The sequence below is a fragment of the Pinus tabuliformis genome, chromosome 7 (genome assembly GCF_031772625.1).
Source record: "Pinus tabuliformis cultivar Carrire ecotype Pingquan chromosome 7, CPIR1, whole genome shotgun sequence".
NCBI lineage: Eukaryota > Viridiplantae > Streptophyta > Pinopsida > Pinales > Pinaceae > Pinus > Pinus tabuliformis.
In genome coordinates, this window is record NC_142293.1 from 1,718,028,365 (window position 1) to 1,718,044,846 (window position 16,482).

The 16,482-nt window shown below is 35.7% G+C and overlaps 1 protein-coding gene across 1 annotated transcript in view; it reads left to right on the forward strand.

The window, feature by feature from the left end:
• The window catches only part of LOC149255199 (protein SENSITIVE TO PROTON RHIZOTOXICITY 2-like), a 140,298-nt gene extending 132,684 nt beyond the window's left edge, over nucleotides 1-7,614 (forward strand). The window contains exon 3 of the mRNA XM_089457182.1: nucleotides 7,389-7,614. The gene's annotated coding sequence lies outside the window, so the exon portion shown is untranslated. The remainder of the gene's footprint in view (nucleotides 1-7,388) is intronic.
• Nucleotides 7,615-16,482: the final 8,868 nt, after the last annotated feature.

Below are 16,482 nucleotides of genomic sequence, written 5' to 3' on the forward strand. Positions count from 1 at the left end.
ATAAAACTTGTTTGTTATTTACAAGACATCTTTTAAAATTGAATAAAACTTATTTCAATTTCATTTGTGTTTTTTAATTGAACCTTGAGATAGACAAGTAAATTTAGGAAAGCTATTTTTTAATTATATATAAAATTATAGAAACATGTCATTAGTTTTTTTGGGGTATATTAAATTCAAATACATATGACTTAAATATCATGTTATGGCAAAGCTCTTGCAAATAACCTCAGAATAAATAAAATGGAATAAAACTTATCTATTGTTTACCAGACATCTTTTAAAATTGAATTTACAACTTATTTCAATCCTATTTGTGTTTTTTAATTCAACCATCATATATCTTGGTTCATTTTAAGTTTCAAAGTGACTTGCATCATAACTTAAGATTGCACTTATTTTCTTAGTATATGAAACTACAAATCAAAATTGTTATATTTTTTAATAAAAGTTATAGTATAACTAAAAAAAATTAAACTAGCGAAATAATCTTAACAAATTAATAAACTTAAAAAATGATTGAACACCCATAAACAAGATTAATGCAAATCCATAAAATGAAATAATGAAAGTATGAATAAACTATCCATATGAAAATGTATACAAATTACAAATATCACATGAACATCCATACACTGAAATAATAATCATCTATAAACTGAAATAATGTCCATGTACATCCATAAATTGTCCATGTATGAAAATAAAAAAAGTCAGTATCACATGTGAAAGTTCCCTATGAAATGGGCCTGATAATATACAGAATATCCACTCTAAGTACTGCCAGAACTCCTTTGTGAGATTTTTTGTGTAAAGTAAGTGTCCATAATCTAGTACTGCAATATACCCGGATGCGGGTGCCTTAATGAGCTGTTAATGCTCAAGCAAGCGACGCCGGCATTTGGCATTACTGCGGGTTAGGTTGGCGGTTTGTGGCAGAACATTTACTCGCATTTATGATGCATTGGGTTCAAGGCAAGCGGGGTAAGGATTTCAGGATGGTGAGCACAATTTGCGGTTCAGTTGTTCTGGCCTCGACATTCTCTCTGGTTTATTCAGGCAGTGACATTCTCTGGTGGTTATGTCCTCAGAACTTCGGCGCAGGGCAGAGCATTTGGAAGCCACCATGGCTCCATAAGCGCTCGCATCTAGCCAGCTTCAGGTATTTGGTCTTGCTTCTTCCTGTAGGTATCTGGTATAGTCAGTCATTTCTCCTCTGGCCCATCTCTGTAAGAGGTCTCGTTTCGGTCTTTGTTGAAGGTGTCTGGGTAGGGTGTTGGGTTCAGTCCGTCAGTGCTGGGCTATTTCTCGTGGTTGTTTATACTCTCTGTGCGGAGTTATCCCTGGGGGTCTTCAATTCAGAGGTCTGTTCACTCCTGTTTCTTTTAGATTGTGGCGGGTCGTCTCTCTTTCTCCCTCAATCCTTTAGCCCTTTCAGTTTATCAATCCTTTCTGCAATGGCCCGGCGTCGTGGTATTTCCCGGCGGGGTAGTAGTTCAGGAGCTCGTGGAGGTGTTAGGGGTCGTGGTGGATCTGGTCCTCGGCGCATTTCCCCGTTAGCCTCTGTCTCGCCGGCCTCACCGTCATCAGACCACTCCGGTCCGTCCCTAAACAGTTCTTTTCACTCTTCCCGCTTCAAATTTAAAAGTAGGCTTAACAAGCCAATTATCTCCGCTATCATTACAGTCATCTTCTCAGAGGAAGAATATGAGCTCACAGGCTTTGTTGAAACCTCCAAGGACAGGTCTCTTTCTCATAATTCTAGTGACTCTCAAGGAAGCATGGCGGGTGATGTCCTCAATCATCTCGCGGCGCTGTAGTCTGAAGGTCATCAAGAGGATTCACGCTATCAGCAAGCCTCTTCTCATGAGGATATCATTGCTTGTGCGCCGGTGCAATTCTCTGGCAGCGTTCTGCATCTTGTGACTCCTCCAGGCTGCAACAAGATGGAAGTAGAAGATAATGTGATGGTTCATTGGGTTAGCTCTCCCAGCAAAGCAAATGAAAAAGATACAGACTTGCCACCTCAGGCATAACTTCCTCTATCTCAGCAAGTCATCTCAGGATTGCGGTTTTTTTGGATGTAATTCTCAGTGGGTATGGTTTCTGATATTTTCAGTATGGTTTTTTCTCATCTTCCAGCTTATGATTTTGGCTTTCCAGCTTTTTGTAATAGTTGCATAGAACTGCATTTTGTAATAGGGCGGCTGGAAACAAAGTGTCGATCCTATCTAGCTCTATTGAGTTTTGGGCTTTTGTTTTTCATCTATGTAAACAGAGGGCTAAGTGTTAACTGCAACAATTTTTTTGACAGAGGGCAGGCTACAGCCCCCTCAGAGGTTCAAACCTCTCTGTAAATATTTTTTATCTTTTTTATACATAATAGAATAGTCTTTATACAGAAAAAAAAAATCTAGTACTGCAATATAACACATTCAAATTCAAACTAGTTATATCATTATTTGTGAAAAATAAACAATATGGAAATAAACGTTTTTGAGCCACATTTTTAGTTACACATGAATCTACTAACCTCACTCGAGTCCAAATGCAAGTCAGATAGGACGGGGGTCTGATGAATCTGGGTTTGGTGCTCCCTTGTATGTGGCTCAGAGGTTGGAACCTGCATCGATGGACCTACATCATCAATGCCTCTATACCCAACATCCCAATCATGTGTCCACATAACTGTGACATCAAAAACGCTCTACATATGGGCCTATGTACACAGTGGCAAGGAAAAATTGTAATTAGTCTATGAATTAATTAGTGGGCATGTAACTTAGAAAAAGAAAATCTTGAAATCTTAGGAATAAAAATGTTTACCTAAATTGTTGGTCCATGTGGTTGTACATAATGACTCTCCTTCACATGAGTGTTATGAGGTGGAGGTGGAGGTGAAGGAGAATACATGGAAACATGCACTCATGGAGGATCATCTAGCTGATCAACTACCTCCTCGAATGACCTTGTAAGGTCAACCATGTAGCTGGAGACTTGTGTCTACATGTTATCATGAACTTATTAACATAAATGCAATCTAATATAAACTAAATTAATAAAAATAATTATGCATAATTTGATGATAAGATTCAAGATTTTTGTATATATATGTACTTGGTCTATGTCATGCGGGTCATGCACCCTCCAAGTGTCACGAATGGCATCACAACACATACATGCATATGAAAAACGTTGGTCAATAGGTAAAATCGTGAGAAATGAATCATCATATAAAGGAACTAGCAGCTCATGAGGCAATAACGAAAGTCTATTAATCCCTCCATGCAATGTAAAACTCAAACGTACCAATGACGTCCACATGTTATCTGCAATGGTATCCCTAGTCTCAACACTAAGTTGTGATAGATCCTCTAGCTCTGGCGGAAATACCACACTCTGAAATGGTAGTGGCAATAGTTTTGGAGCTGGTGGTACATGCCCAGGGTCCCTACGACCCCCCTCGCAATCATATGTATGTCCCAAGACGACTCCATATTAATGAGATCTAGTATTAGTGTAATCCAGCCTCATATGCAACATGAACTCTACATACATACATATATATATATATATATGCTTAGAAAAATAAAGGGCGACCTGGTCATGGTGGGGGAACCGGCCCCAAGCTCCAATGAATTGATCATACACAAAAGAGGTTGCATAAACATTCTTAGAATATCTAAGTGGAATCATACCTTTATGTCTAGTAGGGTGACCCGGAGGGATGTCGAACAACTCCCCATGAACATTATTGTTCTTGATGGCCTCTTTCACCACCTCCCAAGTATGTGGGCCTCTAAACTCATGCCTTCTAAACCTCTTTATGGAATGTAGGAGGGTGAAAGCATGAATACGGGTAACAATTTTCGGCCAAATGTGGTGATGAAATTTCACGTTTTTCCTCTTTTATCGAATTGTAGCCCTCAAAATTCATATAAGAATTTTGAATTTTGATTTGGAGTAAAAGTACAATATGTGGGGAATTATGTTGTTCTCCTAATGATATTTTTGACAAAAAAATTTAGTGTCATATAATGTCTCAATTTTCCATTAAATGTAATATATGTCATTCCACATTTTCGAAAAACTTAAGAGGCATGTGTGTGTTCATATAGCATAGGTTAGTCTAAAATGTGTAACTATATATATATGAGCATGATCTACATGGAAATGAATAAGTTTTTAATATTAAAAAGTGTTCTTACGCAAAAATATATTTTTTATTATTTTTCGAAGTTGGAGAAGTAATATTTCAATTGCATTTTGGAGACACGTGTTCAAGTAAGATTTTCTTTAACTCTTTAAGTAAATTGAAAAACCAAGATTACCGTTTTGAAGAGGACTCGTAAAAAAACCTAGTGATATCTTTTTGAAAAATTTCGTTGTGTATATTTCATGTTTTTGATTTTTTATTTAGCCTCTTTGAAACTGTCAAAAAAAATTCCAAGCATTATGTTTAAAAGAAATTAGATGAAAAATATCATATGAATTTGAAAGTGTCAAATTCATATGCCATTAGATAGAGGATTCTTTCAAAAAATCCAACATGATCAACTTTGCCACTTAAGGACAAATTCTTCCGTAAGTCCAATAGGGTACAAAATGGGGTTGGAGAGAAATTTGTAGAAGAGGTGCTAAAATTGTAATTTTTTGGACTTCAAGAGCTCAATCGAGCGCTTTAAACACTCAATCGAGTGCTTAGATTAAAAGTATAATTTTTTCGATCAAGCATTAAAGTAAGTCTCAATTGAGTGGTATATATGGTTAACCAGTGGCTTGATCGAACTCAAAGGATCGATAGAGCCATTAAAAGTATAACTTGCCAACACCCTTACCAACTTTTATTAATGGTATTAATGGTAAATGATATGGCTCGATCGAGCCATAACTTGTAGAAATTACAATGTAGATTTGCAACTTTTTATGAAGTTTTAATAAAAATCACAAGATACAAACATACTCTACTGCTCTATGGACATTAATTCACAATTTTGAACAAAAATATCAGACATGCAATAAGAAATCACACACATGCAAATAGTATTTTTCCTAGGGAAAGAAAATTGCTAAAAACGCCAATGCCTTCTTGTATTAATCTCATGAATAGAGATGCATTACAATTTCTTTTTCAACTGAGCACAATCTGCAAGTGCATAACCTATCTCTCTACTCACGAAGAAGCTTTAACCCAGACTTAGTCAATTTTTTCCTCTACCTGAGCTCCCATTTCCTTATGTTGTTCCTTGAGAAATTAGCCCCTTATTATTTAGGAATTTCTCGAAAATGGACTGTACAATTCCTTAGGTCGACAATCTAACTGCAAGCAACGCCTGTGCACTCAAGACTATTCTACAACTAATGTTACACTTCCTTGGAATCTCCACCACAACTGGGAAACTCGAATTCTCTACATGCACTAGCTATTTTTGGCTGATTGATCAATTAACTAGATTATCACTGAGTTTGACTGTAATCCCACTACACAACTGACCTTCCACTAATTCCTTCAACAGTTGTAACTAGTTTAACTGAAAAAAACTTGAGATAACTGAATTTGATTGCTACAAATTAGAAATCACACATGTTTAACTGAACTCTAACTCCTCCAACTTGAATTTAATAAGTAAACTAGGTGACACAAGCCATGTCACACAAGTTAAGTGCATCCAAGTTGTCTGTTGATGTGCAAAATTTATTTTTCTTAATTTAATCAAGGCAAAATCAAATTGAGAGTTTCCTGTTGCATTTTTCAATACTTCCTCTCAGCAATAAAATGATTATCAACCACCCCTATGTGCACCTATGGAACTCTAACTTCCTTCTTGACAAGGCCTTTGTCAAAATGTCAACATCTTGTTCCTCTGTCGAAATGTACTGAAGCAACATTATTTGCCTCTGCACACAGTGCCGTAAATGGTGATACCAGATATCTATTTTCTTAGATCGATCGTGGAAAATAGGATTCTTAGAGAGATTGATGCAACTACGATTATCACAGTAGATCATAGTTGGATCCATCATCTGACCAAATAGTTCAACAAGTATCTTTCTCATCCATATCACCTCGCATGATGCTTGACTTGCAACAATCTATTTTTCTTATGTTGAGCTAAGCGCCACAGATCTTTGCTTCTTTTTATACCAAGAAACAACTGTAGACCTGTTGTGGTGAAATCACAACCCCTCCATTTTTAACTTATTCTCTTTATAATAATCATGGGGACCCTTTTTGTAAATTTTGGCTAAATTGCCTTTTAATATTTTCTTTTGGTTAAGTGTGCGACAATTTTGCGAGTTCTTGTTTCATTTCATTTGGATGCATGGTTTACAAACAACGTTCTTCCGAAGTTCAGTGATTGTTACTGCCTAGGTTTAAAAATGTACAAAATGTATATTATTTCGATTTTTGTAAATTAAATAATTTTAAATTGTAAATATTAATTTTATATTAAATTTTAACTATTTTTTTAATTGCTAATATTCATACAAAATCACGGCAACTAAAATTGTAAATAATTAAAATGATATGTTCTCGCAAGTCTCTTTCAAATTCCAATTTCAAAAAACCTCTAAAATGCCGATAATTATTTAAAAAGTGGTTGTAATTTTTATGTGATTGGGTTTTAATAATGAAGTGGTTATATTTTATGGAGTGAGAGTCCCACGTGTCCCTCCATCTCATAACTCTTTTTAAATAGCCACTTACTCTTTTTTTAATATATTTTATTAATATTCTTATTAACTAATTTTTAGATATAGCTTATAAATAATTTAATAATTTTATTAATACATAATGTTTAATTAATTTTATTTTATTGGTATATAATTAATTAATCTAATAATTGTGATTAATTACTATTTTTTAATTTTAAATATATATTTAATTATAATTAGCAATTTAATTTAAAATTAGAATTTTTAATTTAAAAATGTCTAATTTTGGCCTAGGTATCCATTTTTTTTCAAAATTCTAGCAGTTTTGACACTTTGGATTTGGAGAGGCATATCTCAAGATTTACTTGGCCAAATGAAGCTCACAAAAGCTCGTTAGAAAGATAACATCGAGGAGAATGATATGGGAATATTAAATTTAGAATATTTTTAATGACCAAAAAATTTAGCATAAGACAAAGTGATGAATTTGCAACAACAATTGTTTTTTCCTAATTTGATTTGGGAAAATTTTATTGGCTTGAGAAAACTGTTGTCACTATTTCTCCCTCTAACATTGTTAGAAAGGTTAACAATATCCATTTGAAGCAATTTTAGCATGGATTTTATTTACTTTGATTTAGAAATTTTATGAGAGTTTATTTTTCTGATTTCTAATATGCAATTTAATTTATTTTTATTTTCGTTTTGATTGGTTTGTAACAAGAGATCAGTTGGAGAAGTTCAGATATGAGGCATTTTGGAGCAATGGAAAGATACCAACAAACAGAAGAATGGAGAATTTGCAACTCTAATTCAAGATCTGAAAAACTACTCTCAACAGTTCTCTATCGATGGAGAACAATGTAAACTTTGAAATGAGAACTGATACTGTTACCCGTTTCGTAGAGATAGCAAAAAAATGACCTGATTTTGAAAAGGGGTGATGCAGAACACACATGTTTTTTTTAGAGCATAGCTTTTAGAACTTTAAATTTTTTCATGTACATTACGTTTTAGAATGGTAGTGATTTTCATGCTGATTTAAAAAAGTGAGTATTCTGCATCACACCCTTCTTTTAAAAGACCTATTTTTTGACTTTAAATTTTCTAGTGTATGAAATGTAAATAATTATTTTCTAAATTTGATAGTTTTTGAAGTGGTCGTTTTCTTCATATTTTCTTGTTTTCTATTTTAATTTTAATTTTAATTTTTTTTGTAGTGGGTTTTATTGTTTTACATTTTTAAATTAGAAAGTCGATAGTTTGAATTTTAGATAATCTACATACTTATACATCCTTAATTAATTTTTCAATCCACATGAAATAATTGTTTCTAAAAAACAATATTTTTTAACAATGGACATAAAAATAACCATTTTTAATATAAATATAACAAAAAAACTACACGTTTTGATAATTTTTTGCTAGAATTGACATGTCAAAATCACAATTTTTATACAAAAATTTTACCTAAAAATGGTTAAATAATAGTTTTTTTTATGAATTTCATGTCAAAAAAATAATAATAATCACTTTTTTCAAAAAATAATAATTAACTTAAAAATCAATGCGAAAATCACAAATTACAAATATTGAACACATAACAACTTTAATTGATTGATTATTTTTTTCATAAAATGTCAGAGTCAAAACATTGCAAAGCTTGATTTCCAAGTATAACTTAAATTTAATCAACAATGTCACGTAATCCAAACTCTTCATCCTCTAGATTTTCATCATTGTGTTCTTCCACAATATTTTCTACTTCCTTTTGCGCATTTTCCTCTTCTAATGGGTCTTTGATGTCTGCAAATCTCCCAATGCATGTCTTTCCAAACATTCCATGTAATGGTGGTTGGGGTTCCTTTGCCTTTTTTGCCACACGTGATTCACTAAAGTCCCCTTTCTTCAACCCAATTTCTTGCATTGCATCTGAAAGAAATTGAATAGCATTAATTCTTTGCTGAATGAAATTGCATTGTAATGGATCTTTCTCAATTGCAATGCAATTTCTTCCTTTTTGAAGGCAGTATGCTAATGTTGTACCTAATTATCAAGCACAAAAAAAATAATGAAGTAAATTAGTACAGTGACATATTAATTAAAAAAAGAACATATTGAAATTCAAATCCATATAACAAAACCTACCTGAGCCAGAAAATAAATCCAAAACCCAATCTCCTTCATTTGAACATATGTCTATAAGATAGTTAATCAATCATTGTGGTTTTTGATAAATGTTAACTATCTCTCCTTTTGTTTCTTTGTCTTCATATGTTAGTTTTCTCACAACAGCATCATAAGTCAATATTTGGCTATGACTCTTTCCGTCCACCCGATTAAAAATCATAGACATATGGCTATTATCTTTTGCCCAACTATCAATACGAATGAACTCACAGTCATTTATAAATTGTTGATCTTCATTGTTAAGAAGATTTGACTTTTTCCTGTAACATTAAATAGTAAAAGTTCAGTTAACTTGTACATAAATGAATTTTTCAACATTAATCAAATATACCTTTTAAACGTCTTACCATGTAAGCAGCATCCTTGAATTTGTTTTCCCCTTGAATCTTGACAATATCATTGCCAATTATGTGTCTGAATGAAATGCCACAAATCTCCATAATGGTGATGACGTCACTTCTACAAATCCCGCAACCACTTTATTAAAAGCTTGATAAGTATAAGGGTCACTATCATAGTAAATGTTTGGAATATTGAAACCATGGGGAATATCTGCAATAACTAGGGCATAATCCCTTTTTGGTATGAGTTTAGCAATGTCTTCACAGTCACCTTGTATTACTTGATATTGAATAGTGTCTAGCTCATTCCAAATGAAATGATTAAGAGTTGGATCAAGTTCAACATTCTTAATGCGTTGCTTCCTCAGTCTTTCAATCTTTATTTTTTCAATAAAAGTCTTGAAAGTGTCTGGTACTCCATTATCTTCCTTCCTCATCTTTTATCAAATAAACAAATATATGTGTAAGTTTTAAATTAAAATAGTACATAGATGAATAAAATTGAATGTATAAATCAAGATACCTTTTTAAATGCAAGATAAAAAGCTTTTAATGTTGATGTAGAACTTGAATCTGGATAGTTGCGTACAACATCATCCCAACTATCTTCATTCAACAATCTAACCATTTGTTCCTGAATTTTCATGTAAACTTTGTGACTGCATAAATAAAGTAAGAAAAAGTTAATATAATGATATGTATAACAAATACTACCAAGAACAACATGTTTTATTTAAAAGATAACTATAATCTAGAAATAAATAAAAATAATTCAACAAACTTACTTTTGAAATTCTTCAGACATTTCTTCCAATGATAATTCCCCTGACCTCACACGAGATAATATTGTTATGAAAATTTTTTCATCTTTCACTCCTTGCATTGCTCTCCAAGGCGTGATGGTCATATCGTCTGAAAGTTGCTTCAGTTCAGGAGCTGATTTACTGTTGCTACATATCAATGGCTTAGACTTTTTGACCCTCTGGTTTTTAATGCCAATGTCTTCCCACATGCTAAAAATATCATCAATCAACTTCCAAACATCTCCAGTTCTAAATGCCAATTGGAAAATCTTATCAACACCTCTGAATAAATCACTATTTCTGTTATCTTTTCCACTTTTTGAATTGGTTTTCTCTTCAATTTGATAGCCTATTTCCATACAACATTCCTTTCGGAAATCTGCAGTAACATTTATCCTATCCCCACCATATTTTTCTTGAAATTCACTATGAATAAATCTAACCCTTTGGATGAAAGTCATAGACATCCTATATTCATTATCTGAATTATGATCCCATGCCACTAACTTTGCTTCTGTTTCATTTAAACCAGCATAAATGATACATTTCATTGTTTCAAAATGTGGGTTATTAGGATATTCCTCCATCAATTGTCTTTGAGCTTCTACAGAATGGTTCCCCCCAAGCACATAATAATTGTATTCAAAACATTTTGACTTATCAAATGCTTCTTTGTTGGGAACTTGAAGTGGATCAACAAGAAGCACATAACTAACCACATGAGCATATGGATTGTACCTCATCAATGTCTTCAAGTTGTGAACATGCAGATGATGTGGCTTTCTGACTTGATATTGGCATTGTCCTTCACTTGCCTTATAGGTTTGTCTGACATTTAGCTGAAATGTATGACCACCATCAATTAAGTTTCTCTTTGTCAAATTCTGTCGAATGGCATTTTGTTTTGTTTTGATAATGTCATCATCTAAATCAGCTCCTGGTGTAATGATTTCTCTGCTTTCTTTTGAAGTTTCACTAGGTTCTTGACTGCTGGTAATGACTACTTCAAGATCTTCAACTCTACTTTTCTTCGTCATAACATTCTCAACAGATTTATTCTTGGGCATTGTTACTTTTGGTCTTTTACGACTTTTCTTAGTTCCAATGTCATCTTCAGTAATGGAAACATATGCTTCACTGTCAATTTCAACTTCATCGTCCTCAAAAGTAACTTGTTTACCCTTGCTAGATTTATCCACCAGAGGCCTTTTTTTTTTAATTCTTTGGATGTAGTTTTGTAGCATCATCAATTACTACATTTTCCATGTTTTCATATCTTCTTCTGACACTAAGTAAAAATTGTTGACAAATTTCATGATATCATGCTCTATGAAATGAATGCCTCCCAACCTAATTGAACAACTTTCAACAAAATTCTGCCAAACAAAATATCATATGTCAATAAAAACGAAGTTAAAAAAATATAGCGAGACACTTTCAAGAACGCAAAATACAAATACAAATAACAATACTTACGATGTTTTGTGTCATCTCATTTACGATTTGTTTACACAACTTTTTAGATACCTCTCTCGTGTCATATAATGAATATGATAGTCGGTATTTAATCCTTTCATGTGACTTGGGAGCTTTTGTAAGTATGTAAACAAATTCAGTGTTCGATACCGAACACATATCTGTGACTCTTCCCATCACCTCCAAATTTTCATTATTATGGGGTATATCAATATATAGATATATATTCACATTTGTGCTCTCTCTTTCTTTCACATACCAGAATTTTGATGGAAATTTCACCTCTTTTCAATTTTTCCAGTCTGAAATTATCTTCTTAATGCACTTGAAATATTTGTAGCCATGAGCTCAGGCAGTGTTCGTTCACCAATGTTTTTTGAAGATGCACCTTTAAGAGTCTTTGGTCTAGAAAGATTCACAGAAATTTTCTTTGATACCATTTTCCTAAAAAATAAAAACACATAAATTAGTAAATAAAAAAAACATATTAACTTAAATTAACAACGAAAATATACCATAAATTTGTTATTTGTATAATCAGAATCACCCAGCCACCTCTAACGGGCAAGCGGGTCGATGGGCAAGTGGCAGGTCGAGTGAGGGACGACGGGGCTAAGTGGACAGCTGGGCAAGTGAGGGCGGGCCCCCTACCCCCCTACCCACACGCCCCCCACAACCCCCTACCCAACTGACCTCTCCCCCTACCCATGCCGCCCCCCTACCCAACCGACCCGCCAAGCCCCTTACCCATGCCCCCTCCCCTTAACGCCCTTACCCATGTCGCCCCTCCAACCCCCTTGCCCATGCCCCCTCACCTACCCCTGCAACCCCCTACCCCCGCTACCCATTACCCACCACTCTAACAGCCCTTACCCATGCCGCACCCATGTGCCCCCCTACCCATGCGCCCCCCCTCTACACCCCTCCCAACTCTCCACCCCCATCTCCCCCTCCCCAAAACCCCCTACCCACGCCCACACCCCTACCCTCACCCCCACCCCTAACCCCCACCCACACGCCCCCCCAACCCCCTCACCTCTCAATCCTCCACTCCAACCCGCCCCCTCACCTCTTAGCCCTCCCGCCCACCACTACCCCACCCGCCCCCCGCCACTCCCCTCTCCTCCCCTCCCCCTCTCCCAGGCTCCTGTCCCCCGGCCTCCTCTTCCCGCGCCTGGCCACCCCCGCGGCCCTCCGCCCCGCCCTTCCAGCGGGCAGTCAATTCCCGGAATCGACTGCCCACCGGTCGGGCAGGGCGGAGGGCCGCGAGGCTGGCGCGGCCGAGGGCAGGCAGAGGAGGTTGTCGGCCGAGTGGGCAGAGGAGGCTGGGGGAGAGGGGAAGAGGGGGAGCAGAGCGGGGGAGAGGGGGGGGTGAGGGGAGCGGCAGGGGGGGCGCGTTGGTGGGGGAGGGGTAGGGGTGTTGGGGGGGGTGGCGTGGGTGTAGGTGGGGTAGTGGGGGGTGTAGAGGGGTGGGTTACGGCGGTTGGGTTGGGCGGGACCACATGGCTGTGGGGTGTAGTGGGGGGGCGGGTTAGAGGGTGAGGGGGCGCATGGGTTGGGTAGGAGGGGGAAGGGTGCATGGGTGAGGGGGAGAGGTCGGTAATGGGTTGGGGGGAGGCTGAGAGGTGGGGGGGGAGGGTTGGAGCATTGGGGGGTGGGAAGGGACATGGGGGGTACGACGATGGCCCACCCATGGCTATTGGGAAATTGAGTTTAATTGGGCCCACCATGCTCACAATTGACGTAATTGTTATTTTGGCTTAGAAAAATTATTAATTTAAAAAAAAAATCTTCTTCATTAAATTAATTTAATATGAAAATTTTGAAGGAAAAAAATTGAACTTACCTTTCAATTGCGAGAATTCTTCATTGAATATGTTGTTGATAGCAATATAGCTGCTCCAAAAATTCACGAGTCTTTCAACGAACTTCAGAAAACCTGGATGTGACGTGAGTAATAGTGATAATGAAATTTAATATATAAGTGAAATTATGAAGATGTTTTTCCATACGATTAATGTGGGATAATTTGTTTTAAAATATTATAGAGCGAATATTGTAGAATTGTTTTACAACGGATTGAATGTTGGATCAATTTGTTTTAGAATATATTATAAAAAAATAAAAATAAAAAAAATTCAGTTGTTTAGTAAATATTATATACTTTAACTATTAGAATAATTAATGTACAAGTTGTAGTTTACAATTTTAATTTTAGTGATTTATTTCATAAAAAAAATTAGTTTATGTTTTTCAATAAATTGTAGAATAAAATAATGAAGGTAAATAAATCTAACAAACTTTTGGAGGGAAATATTTTCGCGAAAATTTTTGGAGGGAAATATTTTTGCGAAACTTTTTGGAGGGAATATTTCATTCTTTAAGCTATATAATATCCTTAGGAGACTCCATTTGTATCATTCAGCATCTCCTATTTGAAAGGGATGGATTGTTCTGATAATGATGTTTCGATTTATACACCATCAACATTTTCATCGTGTAACAACTCTATTCATACTGATGAATATAGCGGGAATTCTTCCACTATGAATAGAAAGTCAATTCTTCCACTTAGTCCCCATTCTAAAGACTATGAGAGCAGCACTGATGAAAGAGGGGATGGAGAATTTCAAATTAATAAAGAGTCACAGATTCCACTTAGTCCTAATTCTAAGGACTATGAAAGCAGCGATGATGAAGAGCATGATGGTGAAGTTCAAAGAATGGAGTGTCAGGATGTCCACTTAGTCCTAATTCTGAGGACTATGAGAGTAGCAGTTTTGAAGAGCATGATGGTGAAGTTCAAAAGAATGGAGTGTCACGGTGTCCACTTAGTCCTAATTCTGAGGACGATGAGAGCAGCAGTTTTGAAGTGCATGATGGCGAATTTCAAAAGAATGGAGTGTGACGGTGTCCACTTAGTCCTAATTCTAAGGACTATGAGAGCAGCAGTGATGAAGAGTGCGATAATGAATTTCAAAAGAATGGAGTGTCAAAGTGTCCACTTAGTCCTAATTCTAAGGACTATGAGAGCAGCAGTGATGAAGAGTGTGATAATGAATTTCAAAACAATGGAGTGTCAAAGTGTCCACTTAGTCCTAATTCTAAGGACTATGAGGGCAGCAGTGATGAAGAGTGTTATAATGAATTTCAAAAGAATGGAGTGTCAAAGTGTCCACTTAGTCCTAATTCTAAGGACTATGAGAGCAGCAGTGATGAAGAGTGTGATAATGAATTTCAAAAGAATGGAGTGTCAAAGTGTCCACTTAGTCCTAATTCTAAGGATTATGAGAGCAGCAGTGATGAAGAGCATGATGATGAATTTCAAAAGTATGGAGTGTCACGGTGTCCAATTAGTCCTAATTCTAAGGACTATGAGAGCAGCAGTGATTAAGCGCGGGATGATGAATTTCAAAAGATTGGAGTGTCACAGTGTCCTCTTAGTCCTAATTCTAAGGACTATGAGAGCAGTAGTGATGAAGGACAGGATGATGTAGTTAGTCCTAATTCTAATGAGTATAAAGGTAGCAGTGACAAAGGACAGGATGTAATATCTTCAATAAGTAAACAGTCACATTTTCAACGTAGTCCTAATTCTATGGACCATGAGAGTAGCACTGAAAACACACATGAGGAAGAATATCCATTAAACATTGAGTCAAATTTTCCATTCAGTCTGAATTCTAAGGACTATGACAGTAGCACTGAAGAAGGGGAAGATGAAGAGTATCCTCTAAGTCAATATTTGAAAAGCAGAGCTGATCATAGTGTGGATAAGATTCCTCTTAATGATGATGAAAATCCTTATAAAAATGATGATCCAATGATGGATATGTTGCCAAGAAATATTGTATCGAGGAGTAGGAGCAGACCTTTTCGTATCAATGCAAGTTGTTCTAGTTATACAAGGGGTAGAGCAGAATATCTGAGGAGAATAAGTTCTATCAGCGCTCTCATTTCAAGTGAATGTTGCCAAAAAAATTGCTTGAAACATATGGATTTCACATTTGCATTAGAAAGCAGGAAGAGATATTTGTCAATGAATAAAAGCATGCAAAATTCATTTTTAGTTGGCTGCATGCAATCTACATTGTCAGGTTATGATTATCATATTAGGAATTTATTATTGTGTAGAAAAGCTTTCAAAATGTTTCATTCGATTGGGAATTTTTGTCTCTCGAGAATTCAAGAAAATTTGGAAAAGGATCCCACATTTTATTCAGAAGTACGTCATAAAAGACAGTTTGGGTCATTATCAAATACTGCAATGTCATGGATGAAAGATTTCTTTTCGAAGCATGGAAAGTGTATGCCAAATAGAGAGACAATACATATTCCAGATAATTTTCAAGACGAGAAATCTACAACTTATAGAAATAATATGCAGAAGGTGTTGAGGGACATGGCCAATTTATTACATATCAATATTTTGTGAAGATATGGAAGAAAGAATTCAATAATGTCTGTATTCCTAAGAAGACAAGGATGGGGATTTGCAGTACATGTGCTTCTCTTAAATAAAAAAGGGACAAATGTGAAGGCTCAGAAAGAGGTAAGCGTTCATAACTTTAACTTTTAAAATTGTATAGTCATCAACTATGAAAACATATCTCTTAATGAATTTCTTTTATGTTGTGTAGATTTAGTTGTCAAAGAACTTCAGGAGCATCGCGAACAACAAACAAATGAAAGGAAGAAGTTGTACAAGCATCGAAAGAAGTGTTATGATAATCCGAATAAATATTTGGGTTTGATAATTGATGGCATGGACCAGAAGAAAACACTTTTACCACATTTTGTTCGCACACCCAAAAATTTACAAGAGGAAAATTTTATTCAGTTTCACTTGGTCGGTTGTATGGTCTTCAATGGGAAAATGTTGCCAAGGGTGTACTTCACAGCTCCAACTGTTCATAATGATGCAAACCTGACCATAACCATAATTCATGATGTGATTTCTCATTGGTCTGGTAATCTTCCTGAAGTTTTGTATCTACAATTGGACAACACTTGCC